The following is a 14,990-nucleotide window of genomic DNA, read 5'->3' on the forward strand; positions in this document are numbered from 1 at the left end:
TAAAATATTCGTTGCAACATTTATTTCACTGAAAAATATTCGTACACCCTATAGATGGGCAACAGGGAATCCGACGCAAGTTTCAGTGCGCAAACTTGGACGGCTCAAAGCCGACGCACTCTCGCCGGGCGCAAACCTAGTTATTAACAAATACCCAGACCGGGCTGCATATCGCGCAACTCCATTACCAGTGATCGTAGCGAGCATCAGGCTGATCACGATCTAGCAACGGCTGGTCGTTTTAAAATTCCGACTACCGCGACACGACTCAAATTGTGTAAGAAACCAAGAGAACTGGTGGCGAAGAGCAGGTCGCACAGAGAAGCAGAGGGCAGGGGGGACGAGGGTGAACGTAGGTCGCCGCCACCCCCTCCGGCCATTGTAATTCGTATCGCGAGTCGTGCGGGAAGATCTCTTATTTTCCCGTAGTATCCAGTATACCTACCTATATCCCGGCTAGTGTCTACCCTCGTTTCAACCTTCCTATCCCTCCTTTTCCCGTCGTTCCCTCGTTCCCCTTTCAGCCTCGTCGACGACGTCCGACTCCGCTCGCTTCTATCCTCTATGGAGGATAGCGCGCCGAGCTCTAGAATGTAAGGGATGATTTTGGAGATAGCTCGAGGGTCGCTCGGTACGTAGGAGTTGTAGGTTGGTGGGTGGGTGGTTGGACGGGGGCGGATGGTCGGGTCGAGACGAGTAGCGTAGCGAGAGAGTACGGCTGCGAGGGTGAACGAGAAAGGGTGAGCGAAGGAGAGAGATAGAACGCGAGGAACGGAAAGAGAGGCGCAGAGAGTGGAGCTAGATCAGAGAGGCAGCACGAGCGAGAGAATGAATGGTAGAACCGGTAGGTGTGTGTGTGTGTGTGTGTGTGTGTGTGTGTGTGTGTGTGTGTGTGAGAGAGAGAGAGAGAGAGAGAAGACAGAAAGGAGGTTGGAGGATGTGGAGGAGGGTGGTGTAGGTTTGCGAAACGGGGGCTGCCATTGGGATGCTTCGCCCGCGGGGTGGTTGAAAGGGTGTATGGAAGGGGGATGGAGGTGAGTCTGCAGAGTCTCAGGAGGGTGAGTTCGGCGCCGAGGTGTCGGCCTTTCTCTCTGCCTGTATGTACGCTACGTATGTACGCTATGTGCGCCTAGCTCCGTGGCTGGCTTGTTTAAATCTAAATAAATAATTTCGACGGTGCCATGGCGTGACGTTGATCTCGCCGATCGGTGTGATGTTTCATGGTTTAGGTAATGCGCGTCTTCGACACCAACCTCCCGTACGCCAACGGCCGGATCGACGCGTTTTCGCTCGGAGGACAGCTCATGCAACTCGTGAAATTTTAATCACGCGTGATTTCTCCGCCGATCGAACGCTCCACGTCGATCGCTTTATTTGACTTTTGCATCGTGAGAACCGTTGGCTTGGTCGTGTTATCGGTTAAAACGCGTGATCTATAGGAAATGACAAGACGTGGGTGTTTAATCGTATGAACATTCAGAGAGAAACGGCTGAGAAACCAGAAGATAATTTACGAGAGGGTCAATTTAAGAAAACAGTTTCGAATAATTCTTCTTTATAAATTCATGAAATTTTTGAAATTGAATTTCACAATTCAAATTTCAGACGTAAAACGGCGGATTGCGGAAATACGTTTTCCTTTTTACACACGATATCCTTGGAAAATAGGAACCAGCGGTACGTTTCAATTATAAATGATTTCCGGCTCGAAGTAAATTTCATCGGGTTTAAAAGTCGACTTAAAGTTCGTCTGGCGTTAGTCGGTGTGATGCAACGATAGAAAAGGCAGACGCGACCAGCGAGATAACAGGGTCAGGGAGCAGCGAAGACGAAGAGGGTGGACGAGGAAACGGAGAGGGGAAACGAAATGGGGTTACTAATTCCCGAATAATGAAGGGATGAATCGCTAACCCCTCTCCGGACGATAAAGGGGTCGGCACTTGGTGCATTGTTGGAGTTTTACCGTGTTTTTTCAACCACATGTCACGCATTAACCGAAACAATGTGGCTTAAATGAATGGTCCTTTGCTCCCACGGCCACGTTCTCGTTGTTAAAACGTCCCTGGTATTTGTCACGCATTTATTTCCCAAGGATCCTTGCTTTTCTTACTGCTCGCCACCCCTGCCATTGCTCGCCACTTTAAATTCACGTGTTCGCGAGGCAGGGAATTCTTGATGCAGCCGCGGATGAAAATTTGCGACGAGATTTTCAGTTTTTCCGGCGCCGAGTAACTAAGCCCCTATTTGCATCGCGCGCGTCGTGATTTTTTCTCTCCTTCTCCCTTCCACCTCTGTTCTCCTAAATTAAGAAGAACTGTCGATGATGGAATCGCCAGAGTAAATTATATTTGCACATGGGAGTACGTAATTTATTCTGTTTAAATAGTTAGAGTTAAACAGTAATATTAAATAGCCAATGATATTTAAATTCTTGGTATTCTGACAAAAGGAACGATTATCTCGTAAACAGACGTTTTCGATTATTTTCCTTAGAAACAGGCAATGTTTTATATTAAACAATTCGTTAGGTTAGATAATCAGACGAATTCTTCGAAACAGTTGAATAGCTACATTTTTAGATGCACATTTAAATTTCTTGAATGCATTCTCTTTTATTCTCGATGCAAAACAAGAATGCATAAACTTACTTGAGTTATATTGACTGAATAACGAAAGAACGAATAAGCAAGTAATGAATTCGTGTCGATTTGCATACGTCGAAATATACAAAATACGATATTCACGGAATAAAAATTAAATTTAGTTGATATCTTCGAGGGTCTGATTACCCACAAGAAAAGAAATCGTCTACAAATTCCTAATATTCTAATATTATTATTATTATTATCAAATTAAAAATAGAAAAATTACACGATAATATGGTTATACATATGTATATATATCATTGAAAATTTCGATGGGGAAATAGCGAGAGGTTTTTTCAAGCGGTAAGGGCTAAAATACGTTTTAAACAAACGCGACCTTTTTTCGAAGTAACTTTCGTCGGGGTGAGTGAATTCCGTGAGGACTGTTTGCGTGGCTCTTTATTCTTCTTCCTCCAGGGGTTTTCGCCCCTCCAGGCTCATACTCTCGACGCCTACTTATATTGTTATGTAATTTATCTTGACTACCCCTTGTGCGAAGGAATGCTCACCCTTGGACCGCGGCATTAGCGACACCAAAGGGTGTCTTTACTTTTCACTTTTGCTAATTTCACTTTAGTCATCGGCGCTAGGGGAGAAGGGGCGGCCTATATCGTTATATATCTTGCCAAGCGTGACAATTTATTCTAAACTTTGGAAAATATTAGGCGATATCGCAATTCGAAGATCCAAATGTGTTCGTTACGTTTTGAATTTCATATCTTTACAAGAAAGTTGTTCAACCTATTACGCGAACCTATTATACCTCAACATATTATTTTTGTCTTACGTATATCGAAGCTTTTAAAGTACGTGTACAGCGTGCATACATATATAGTTGTCAATTTCTAGTATAGTTCTCTCGGAGGAAGCCGTACTTATTTAAGAGACGAAGCTATACTTTTTCGTTTTTATAAAATCAGTTAAGTTAAGTTCAGCGTTGTACAAAATACGACAGAAATATATACAAAACACGAAAAATAGTAAAAAAGATACTGACCTTTTTTCCTAACCCAAAATGATAATAAAACCTATAACCCATTACGTCATGATAATTAAAATTTCCCGCTGTTGAATTGTTTAACAAGCATAAGGCAAGCTTTTCTAGGTACTATAATTACCGGTTCCTCGTCACGTAAGTATCTTGAGATTCAAAATTCTACTTCAATTTTCTTGTTTGCCCTAACAGCCAAGAGAACGCTAGCGTGCAACGCTGTTATTAATATTTAATAGACTTCCAGCTGCACGGTGTCCTAAAAAATATTCGTTACACCTTTCGTTGTAACAACGGAACGGTTCGCGAATACTTGGCAAAGAGAAGTACAACCAGGGAAACCCAATATTTTAAAGATTGCATGACGATAACAAAAGGTAATATTAAATTTCTTTTCTTATCATAACAAAGAAGGCAATATTTACTATAAAGTAGGATCCCTGACCGAAGAAATGGGTTACGGTTTTCAAGCTTCTATCGTTATACAGACTGTACCCGAACGTGGTAACCGAGTAGGAAGAGATTCTACTTGACAAGATTGTAAGCCAAAAGTTTAAAATAAAATATCATCGTGCAAGGTTTTTTCTATCATCTTTTGCTTTTCTTTCTCCTTGTAGCATTCGCAGAGCCTGTGAAATGGCGACGGAGATTTCGTTTTTACACGTGTTACGTGTACACACGAGGCCACGGTGACATTCTCACATCATTTAGAAGTTATCAAAGAGCTCGGTGCCAACTTAACATTACGTTCATACGGTTTATCGTGGTGGTAGGTTCGCATAAGAACGCGGCTCCACTACGCAAACCTCTCTTACTCACATTTTTCTCGCCGCGGGCAGGGAAACCTATATCTATGCGTCATCCACTCTCAAGTTACCATCTCGACTTTCCACTACCTCAGCTGGTTCCTTCGCATTTTTCCCCTGGATTTTGCTTGCCATGGAATAACCCCGTCTTCGGTGATAATGCGTATGGGGATTCGAGCTGACGTGCAAACTACACCACTGCACAGGGGTTTAGTAATATTTTTTAACTTATTAGTTTTTTTCTTCTTTTATGCTCAACTTTTCGAAAAAGCATGGGTTAGTGGTGCTTGTTATGATTTTGTATTTAATGCGATGAAGCGGATTTATGTTATTAAGTTTAACAATTTTGTAATATATATTAAGCACCGCGGATTAAATACATAGACTGATAAAAGTAATACGAAATAAGAATCTTATCAGCTGTTTAAAAGTTTCTAAATTTTCTGATCAACTTCATATTTTTTCCTACCTATACTCGTTCTTAATTAAAAGATAGCATCATCAATTAGTGAGATCTCCAGTTTCATAAATCTATAAGTCATATAGGTAAATCAGAACGAATCTCATTTGTCCGTCAGATAGTATTCCCACATAAATTATAACAACGATAAGATTACATTTATTATTGTACGTATGTGTTCAAGTTTCGTGTCGCATTCTACTTGCGTTTAATGAATGAATTTAACGTTATACACTCCATATATGCGTAATGTCCCAGAATTACAAATTTAATTCATTAATAGAATTATGCATTACAAGAAACACAAAAAATGTTATTTAATTTTAGAGTATCTCGTTTCAGTTTGTTCTTTCTGCTTCATCTATCGCGTAAAGTACAGAGTACAAATTAATATAACGTTAAATTAATATTATTCCAATGTTGAATAGTCGAACTCATTTATAATTCATACTAATCCCACTAGAGCTCAACGATACCAGCAAGGAGTTAAAAATATCTCCGTTTCATTACCAAAAGCTGCCTTAAAAAACGAAGAGTATCGTTTATATTCTAACCTTGACTAGACCGCGTATCTACGTACCCTTATTAAAATCTTTTCATAAGTTCTATCAACTATATCTAACTCTCGGCCGTTTATTTCTGAAATACGCCTCGTATATGCGATACTCACTATATACTCAGTTCGTCTTTGCACGAAAAAAGGAAAAGAAAAACTGTCACTCGTTAGACGTTTTCATTTGTCCTTACGAGTGCTGTTTGCCACGCAAGTTCATCCTCGTCGATGCCCAAGCAAAGTTTTGCTCTATTAGTAATTTTGAGGCACCTTGCGATTCAATTTGCAAGCATTGAAGAGGAGAAAGCTGGGCGGAAGTGCAAGAACAACGCGCGGAGACACGAAAGGATCGAAACAATTATCTCCGACAGTTTTTGCGGGGCGTCAGACGGTGGATGAGGTGGAGGGACAGGGGGTGCAGGAAGGTATCTTTCTCCGAGCACATGCCATCCGTGCGCAACATAATTCGCCAAAGTATCCGTTAATGAGCATCCAACGGTAATTCATTACATAGTTATTCTCGCGATGGCTGGCAGCCTTGTTCGTCAGAGCAACAAAGCTGGCCCCCTATCCACGCAATGCATTCCCCTCGAGAATGCATCGCGTCGTGCACCTGTGCTGCTGCTGCTGCTGCTGCTGCTGCTGCTGCTACTACTACTGCTGAGACTGCGGCACCGTAAAGCGTGGAAACAGAGAACGAGAGAGAAAAGACGGTGGGCAAACGAATGGGGGAGAGAAAGAGGCGGAGGAGCCGGAGCAGCGGTAGTACCGGTGGAGGAGGAGGAAAAAGAGGAAGAGAACGGACGATCCCATGCGGAGTAGCACGGGAAAAGGGAAAAATAGAGAAGGTGAGAGAGAAAGAGAAAGAGAAAGAGAGAGAAATGGAGTGAAAGAGGACGTGCGAAGGGTAGAGAGGATAGGAAGGCTTCACGTAGCACTTTTCCTTGTATTACTTAGCCCAGGATATAACCCACCGCGGCGTCGGTGGTGCCTATATCTCAGCCGAGGAAAACCACCCTCCGTGCGCGTATCTCTCTCCCCTGCCTTCCCGCCCCATTCCACCTTCTCTTTGCCACACTCTCTCTCCATCCACCTTCTGGCAGCCCGTTCTCCCTCTGAGCTGCACGTCCCCTCGCCCCCGTCAGCTATCCACCCTCCTAGTCCCCGACACACTCTATGTTCTCCTCTGTTCTCCCCCGATTCCACCCACCAACACCCACTACCATCCACCCGTTTTCCTTCCTCTCCTCCTCCTCGCCTTGCACTCTCTCTCTACCCACATCCACCCACCCTCCTCACCTCTGCCTTCATCCGTCGTTCCAACTCACCCCAACACACCCCCTGCTGAAGGTGGGTGCGCCCTACTGGCGCCTGAATCATCCCGCCCGAGGCCACGACCAGGGTGAGCGGACTGCGGAGGACGGGGGAAGGGAACGTAAAAGAGAAAGAGAGAGAGAGACAGAGATAGAGTGTACCGGGGGTGGCTGACTGAGCTAGGGTTTTGGCGGTAGAACGGTGGTGGTGGCGGCTGCTGCTGCTGCTCAGGAGGGTGGCTCAAGAGAGGAGGCGGTGTGGAGGAGTAGATGGAGGCCGGGGGTGGAACAGGAGGAGGTAGGAAAGGAGGGTAGCGGAGTTAGAGTCCGTGGGGGGTGAGGAGGGTGATTCGTTGGTTGGTTGGGTTGGCAGGGAAACGGGGGGAAAGGGAACGAGCGAAGAGAGAGAGAATTCGAGCGCAAGGTACGTACCCGTGGGGTTGAAAGGGGGCGTCGAGTCGCCGTCGTCGTCGTCGTCGCCGTCGTCGTCGTAGTCGACGTCGTAGTCGTCGTAACCGTAGGAGGGAGAATATAGTCGGCAAGGGGAGTGCGACGGAGGTGGGAACTAGAGGAGGCCGTCAGGGTGGCTGGCAGAGGGGTGTAAGGCTTCACTAATTATTTTTTGTCGGTCGCACGACAGGGGTGCGACTGCCAGCAATGACTGAAATTAAATGAATGAGCACCCGGCAGCGTTTCACGGGTGTACGAAGAAACGAGGCCGACGGAGAGAGACGCAGAAAGAGAGAATTCAGAGAGGGTGGGAGATCCGTAGATCGCTTTTGGCGGGTTTTCGGTGGGAGGACGGAACCCCGTCAAGGGAAAGGATTATGAATAGACTGTTCATTTTTCTCAAGTGTGAAATTATTAAAGATGGTGGTTCGTTGAAGAAGAACTTCGATCTCCTTTTTACTGACTGTCCCCAGTGTGCGCTTTTACAGGTGCCGCGCCAACTTTTGTCCAGTTTCAAGCAAACGACCTCTTTGTTTGTCTACCTGTTTCTCGGTTGTCTTCCGATCCTAGTTTCGGTCGTTTCTTACGATCGAAAACGTGTCGAGTGCTATTGCCACTACTATTACTATTATCGCGTCCCTTGCTATTATTATTACTGTCGATGCAAAAGCTTTGGTTATTTTAAAATGTAACGGCAGAAAAATACCATTAATGTTCCCTAAAATAAAAACTTAACGCCGACGTTATGCTTTCGATATGAATAAGATTAGTCTTATGTCAAACTTCTTGATCTATTCGCAATACATGAACCCAGTTAGAATTTTGTGCTCTATAGAAGCAGAAGTAGAACAGCTATTTTTTCGGAATGAAGGAAAGATCTTAAATTTGTCAACTTTATCAAGGAAATTTCCAGAAGCAGGTATTTCTGTATGTGACAGCGATCGTGTTTCGATATTTCGTGGAAAAGCCGAATATGTAGGATGACTTGGATATAGGGAAAAGCTGAGTCAAATACTAAGAGTATATCGCATCGCCTACTCGGTGCTTGTCACGAACTAACGAGAGTTTCGTGAAAGAAATTTCTTTCCCTTTTCCATAGAACAAGCGATCGCAGAACGAGGTTTAAAGTGGTTGCAAGTGAAGGAGGTGGTAGTCGCAATTCGTGTTTCAACGAGTGCTACAATCAGAGAGGCGATTCGAATTATCTTTCCTACCCTTGATGCGATAAAAGACTACGTACTATCATTTCGGCGATTAATATTTTATCTATATGTTTAGTATCATTTATTATTACTATATTAATTACATTATTAGTACTAGTATAGTAGAAGTAATTCGACAAATGTATTAGTAGTGGAAGATTAGCGCCGTTTTCGATAAATTAGATAATTAAAATAAAAATAAAAGCTTTTAGAATGTCTCAGGCATGTTTTATCCGAAACGAAGGTAAAATTCGATCAAATGAATAATCTTATATCTTTGTAGTTTTTACTTCGTTCTTGCGATAATACAAGGGGCTAAGATTTTAACAGATTTTAATTTCTAATTATTCCTAAAAACAACGAATATATTTTTTATTTACCGAAATTTCGTGTGTTTTTATTTTCATATGTACAGACTATTAGATGTTTTGCTGCTTTTCAGACCTATCAATCTATGTTTAGTGTTAGCTCGAAAGCTACCATTGATCACTGTAAAAATACTATTTGTAGATATCGATGAATTTTTCTATTGACATTTACATAACTATACGATCGATTATTTTTAACCATGCTTTAGTTATATTTACGTTACAGACGCGGTATACATGAAATGTCTACCGCAAATTATCTCAGCTGAATGTGTTTTCAAATCTAATTTTCGAAAATATAAAAGCAGTGTTCAAAATTTGTTGATATATTGCATATAAAACTTAATATTATCCAAACTTTAATATTTCTTGTACAAAAAGAATTAGTAGCAGCATGAACTTTAGTAGAATCGTATCTTGAATTGTACTTAGATTCATAATACGAAAATCAAACAATTAAATTGTGCAAACTATTACTATGAAATACAAAATGGAAATAACAATTATTAATAATTATATTGCTTTTATTATTGTGTGATCATTGTAATTTTTATTGCTCAAGTATTCTCAACTATTAGATGCTTAATTCATATTTCTATAAATATTTGATTTCTGCAAATATCTATTTCGGATACACTTGAATTTAAAAAGTATAACTTTGTTTGATATATTTTCAACTACAGATATACAAGTAAATTACCGATACTATATCATTCACGCTAATTGAACATTATATTGATATTGCCGATATAAAATTTTAATCATCAATGTTATTTTACGAATATAAAAAATCTCGTTGTGCAAAAAGACCTACTTGAGCTAATAAATAAAACACAGAGTAAGGAAATATTACTACTCATAGATATAAAAGATACCCCCGATTATTATGCTTGCTAAAAGTTCTACGTAATACAATCAGTTATCCATGTTGATTCGGACCTTTCGTTCTATGACATGATTGAGTGAATGAAGGGATAAAAAAATATGCGACTCACAATGCGGAGAAATTCGTCATCGTCATCGATGCTGCAATAGCCCAGAAGCGGTCATAACAGAGGTCATCGAGGAAGAGTTATCGGACTTCCTTTAACAGAACGTATGATATTATAATTTGCTCATAAAGATAGAGTTTAGCATTTAGAAATTAAAAAAAAAAAAAAAAAATGAAAGAATGATCTTTATTAAACATAAAATTTTGATAATGAAAATAAGGATTGAAATCCCAATAATAATCTCTAATATAATAGTTTGAAAGTTATTTATTAGTTTAAAGTAGTTATTTGAAATAAAAAGAAATATAAAGAATAGAATTAATCGAAATACAATATGTAAAGATATTTACATTCTTCGCTTTTAAAGCACCATCAGATCCAGAGAACAGGGAGAAGCCGAGGTAGTGGAAAACCTTTAACAAATTATAAAATATTACAATTTATTCTCAAAAACATACAGTGTTGTTTATTTGAAAAGTTTAAGATAATGAAAAATGGAACTAATGATTCCATGAAGTACGTTTGCATTCATCTCATAATTCAATATTAATCTTTGAGATTTTAGTTCAATAGAAACTCTAATAATAACAATAAAGTAAATTGGGCTACAATATAAAAAGTACTTACATTGTTAAGGTTGTGGAGAGGCTGTATCCTGTTAAGCACTGACTCTAATGCCGAAAATGTAAATTTAAAAAATGTATATACAAAAAACGAAAAATAAAAAACTACATGCTCGTTTATGTAATAATCGGCGAACAAACACTGACTCTAATTTCGCATATGATTATTATAATTAGATTATACAGACCGCATTGCGCGCGGTCACGATAACAAACATTTACTAAAAAAACGCTGTATTAGTAGAAAAAAGAGTACTATATTTTATTTTCATATTTTACTATATTCATATTAGCTTTTGTAAAGAGAAATGATTGTTATTTACATATATTATTTCAAAGTACCATAACCAATATTACGAAAATGGAATATGTCTGGGACAAATGGAATATGTCCTTAAAATAGATATGAATATTAGAAAATATCTCAAATATTTAAAAATATTGTAAATACAATGTAACTAATTTTTTAACAAAACTTTTGCAACAAATAAAAGTTGCTCGGTTAAACTTACTTGAAGAGCACGATAATATAACGCGTCAAAAGTTAAACATGTTTGTAATGGCGTCGCATTATAGAAATAATAAAAGTTATTGAAAAAAATCAGGAGATGACGCTACTATAGAGAATTCGCGCGGGAAGTACAGCAAGATATTATTCATAACCTACTATGACTATTCAAAGATCTATTTCAGAATAATGAATTGAAGCAATAAAATGATTAAACAATAAAATAATAAACAATAAAATGATAAATGAAACATTCTTGATCATTTATGAATTAATACGAAACGATAAACAAACTCAAAACCTATTTCAAAAGCAAATAATACAAACTATCAGTAAGATTAACAGTAAAATATACGTCAAAAAGAAAGAACAAACAAAAATAGAAAAAGTTATTTAATTTTATCATAATAGTCTTTAATACTCGAATAAGTGGATGTGTGATAATTAAACAAACCTAATAGTAGTATATAAAGGCAGCAAACTAGTGACGGAACAAATTATTACGCAGTTAATAGGTTTTGCGACGCGAATTGATACATCTCCCCGACAACTGAATGGTTCTCCATATTACGTTTCGTCATGCGAAACAGTGGTGGGAATGTTTTACTCGGCGTTAAGTCAAGCGTATCCGAATACGAATCGGTAAATTCTTCAAAACACTTTGAGAGAAATGTCTTCAAACAGTGAACAGTACGAAAGATAAAAGTAAATGAGTGAGTTCGAAATTATGGTCATATTAGAAGAGAAATATATGTACATTTATTAATTTCATTTGACCAAGTAAAATTCAACGAGCAATATTGAGAATGAAATGAAGGTATATTTTTGATATATATTTTACTTGACCTATGGTATATTAATTTATTATTCATACTCATACCCTAAATCTCAAAACGTACGAATTAAACATATATGTATATGTATAATAGATGAATATATGTATGTATTGTAGAACAGATGAAACGAAGGGTAGCTGTGACATGTAATTCCTTTTCTTGTCACAAGATTTCGTAATTTATGTCACTAATAGAATAATTTTATGCAAATATCTCAGTTACTTTAACACTAATAAGTACAGAATAATGTATATGGTTTTCTTAATGAAGTGGCTTTAAATATTTGAATTAACAGATGCAGCCACTCAAATGTACGTTTATATAGCATTATTTAGTATGATTGCATCATTACAAAGAACAATGCAATAGTCTCGTCGTTGAGATTTTTGGAGGAATTTGTTATATTTAAGATTCCGTTCCATAATTTCGTTGTTAATAGCTCTGCACTATTTACACTTACACACTGCATTATTACCTCACGCTATTGAATTCTCCAATTTTAGTCTTATACTATTAATTGCTTCACAAAAAGTACAATGACTAATCACATACACGATGCACCTGCGCAAAATAAACGATGATACTGCGTTTTGACACTTGTGGCGCTGTGATCGTATCGATGAGTGATACATCGCGCAGAGAATCGATATTTGAATCCGTACGTTCTCGAATTTTTGGAGATAGTACTTTTATTATTTGCGTATAAATTAATTTTTGATTAGTTGGAATTTTATAACGGATTTCATAAATTTATTGCAGTAGTGTAGTAGCAGTGTGTGGTGTACAATGTAAAACTGACACTTCAAGATCTATAACCACCATTTATATCCAATGCCTGATAACCCTCTTTTATGGATTTTTGGAAAAAATTCAACGTGTAAAAAGGTAAGGGAGAAAATGATTGGAATATATCTTCGTATTAATTGTACACACATACACAATGACTTTTATACCTGATAATTTTATATGTGTATATAGCAATGATACAATGCTTATTAACAAGTATCATATAACATTTTCCTTCTGGTTGGATAAACCTAACCAAAAAGTTTCCTTCGTTGTTATAATGTTAAAATTAGAACGTAATATAAAAATAAGTTGCATCTACGTATTTTAATTTTATAAAAGGTTAAACGATAAATCATCCAATTAATTACCTACTGACGTCCTTCGATACTTTAAACAACTTCCTTTTCATGTTAAACTAGAAAATATTTTGTCCTTATTAAATCAATGTTATGTTCTTATTACATATTTCATAATGTCAGTTGACTTACCAATTTATGTTGCCTAGTACTACGTAGAAATCAGAAACGGATCGTTTAAAGTCATAATTCTTCGCGTCTTGTAAGACACGTACCGCTACGTAAATTACGGCTAGTTTACAAGCCTGTAAGAAGGATAAAAAGAAAGAAGCGAATGTCCTCGTAATTGCTATCGACGTAGCTGCATATGCTCCGATCACACGGCTCGATCGCTCGCAAGTACGTGCTCCTACAAAATTTAGTGACTAGCGGTTTCCGCGACGATCTCAATTAATTTCCACGCAATTAACTTCCAATGCCTGGAGCGAGTCTCTACGCGTGAACTTCTCGTCGGTAAATCACAGCGATCATGCAGTGCGTGTATGCGTTATCCCCGTGGCTCCGTAGGTGAAAAGCCGTAGGTCGAAGGTGTAAGTGTTCCGCGAGGATGCGGATACACGGGGGTGAGAGAGGATTTAAAGCTCGTGCAAACACGCCGGATCTCTGTGCTAGCATAAATACGAGGAACAAGGTGGCAAATGGCACGAGGGTAGCTCGTTCCTTTCTCCCGTGTCCCATACCAACCCCCGGATCTTCTCTTGTTTCCGTGTACGAGGCGCGGACAACTTTAGTCTGTTCGGAAAAGTAAATGTCGAGAGGTTTATTCTGGCCGTTGTTTTGTTGGAAATTTCGAGCGTGAATGTGTTGATGGGGCATTTAATTAAACCGGCAAACCTTCTTGGTATCTTGTTAATAGATAATTATTAATTATCAGACGAAGCAATGTGTTCTGAGTTTAATATTAATGTTACGAGTTTACCAACTTTTGCGTACCGCATTTGGACATTTTCTCAATAAGATTTTCTTTAGCGCTATAAATCATACTAGAATTTCGAAAATCTTCAAAATACACGATTTAAGAATATTTCAAAGCGGGAAAAATGTCTACCTATAGTTTGAAGTCATACTCGTTTTACTTAACTGTCTGAGAATCATACTATATTCCTTGGAATAACTTCATTTTATCGTTATGACGAAGAGAAACATTTTAGACGAGAACGTTAGGAGGCTCACCCCGTACATCGTTAAGCGTATTCATGAACTTGGGACGGGATGGCTGATGGAAGGGAATTAAAATCACCCTACTTATTGTCGGCATGCGGCTTTTCGGCCATTCGGTGACGCACGTTGCTGGAAGATCAACTGATTTGATCGTACATGAGGGGTCGTGCTTTGTCATACATGGACCTAATATTTCTGAGAGGGTCGGTACGCCGCGATGGGTGACGCAAATTAGGTGAACCCGTTTGACTTGGATTTTAGTGGGGCGTCGACCGATTGCTGGTTAATTTAATTATACCGCACGAATACCGTTGGTCTTGTGTTTGCCACAATCCTACAGAAAATATTTCGTACAGGGAATAACGGAACTCGCGATGATTTCTCGTTTTAAATTCGTTATATACCGCTAATGCGATGCACTTATCGGGTGTGAAATCGAATTTTACGTTACGTTTGAGTTTCCTGGTATCTTAAGCTTAATTATTTCTTGTTTCACTTAATGAATCGTAATAATTCCCTGTAACTACCGATAGAACGATTTAGATAATGGGTTATACCGTAGGTTCCGATCGTAAATACTTTCAATCGATAGCTTCGTGTTTGTAGCTTGCTATCTTATCTTTTCGTTAAATTTTTATTTCTTTCTAAAAAGAACCGTTTTACAGGAACAAGCGAGTAAACAAGTTATTAGTAAATGTTGTAGTATAATGTGAAGATTCGTGTTATCCGATCCAGATAACGCGTAGAAAAGTTAAAAAGCATATCGGTACTTTTATTTCGAAAGGAATCGGACGTTGCTTAGAAGACCAATTGAATGCCATGTCCTATCAGCTGACATTTCCATTTCTTTTATAAACGAGTCTTTTCTACGGGTACGTTCGATCTCCTTAAATCCCCGGAAATCGCCAGGTTCGTCGAGCTCGCCGAAAAACAGCGA

At 38.9% G+C, this 14,990-nt stretch overlaps 1 long non-coding RNA gene across 1 annotated transcript; it reads right to left on the reverse strand.

Moving 5' to 3' along the window:
- Positions 1 to 7,939: 7,939 nt before the first annotated feature.
- Positions 7,940 to 12,648, reverse strand: LOC100644063. Its single transcript, XR_001098912.3, has 3 exons — positions 10,408 to 12,648; positions 10,131 to 10,193; positions 7,940 to 9,872 (listed from the first exon to the last, which is right to left on the reverse strand). It is a non-coding gene; the product is annotated as an uncharacterized LOC100644063 (long non-coding RNA).
- Positions 12,649 to 14,990: the final 2,342 nt, after the last annotated feature.

The sequence above is a fragment of the Bombus terrestris genome, chromosome 8, assembly GCF_910591885.1.
Source record: "Bombus terrestris chromosome 8, iyBomTerr1.2, whole genome shotgun sequence".
Taxonomy (NCBI): domain Eukaryota; kingdom Metazoa; phylum Arthropoda; class Insecta; order Hymenoptera; family Apidae; genus Bombus; species Bombus terrestris.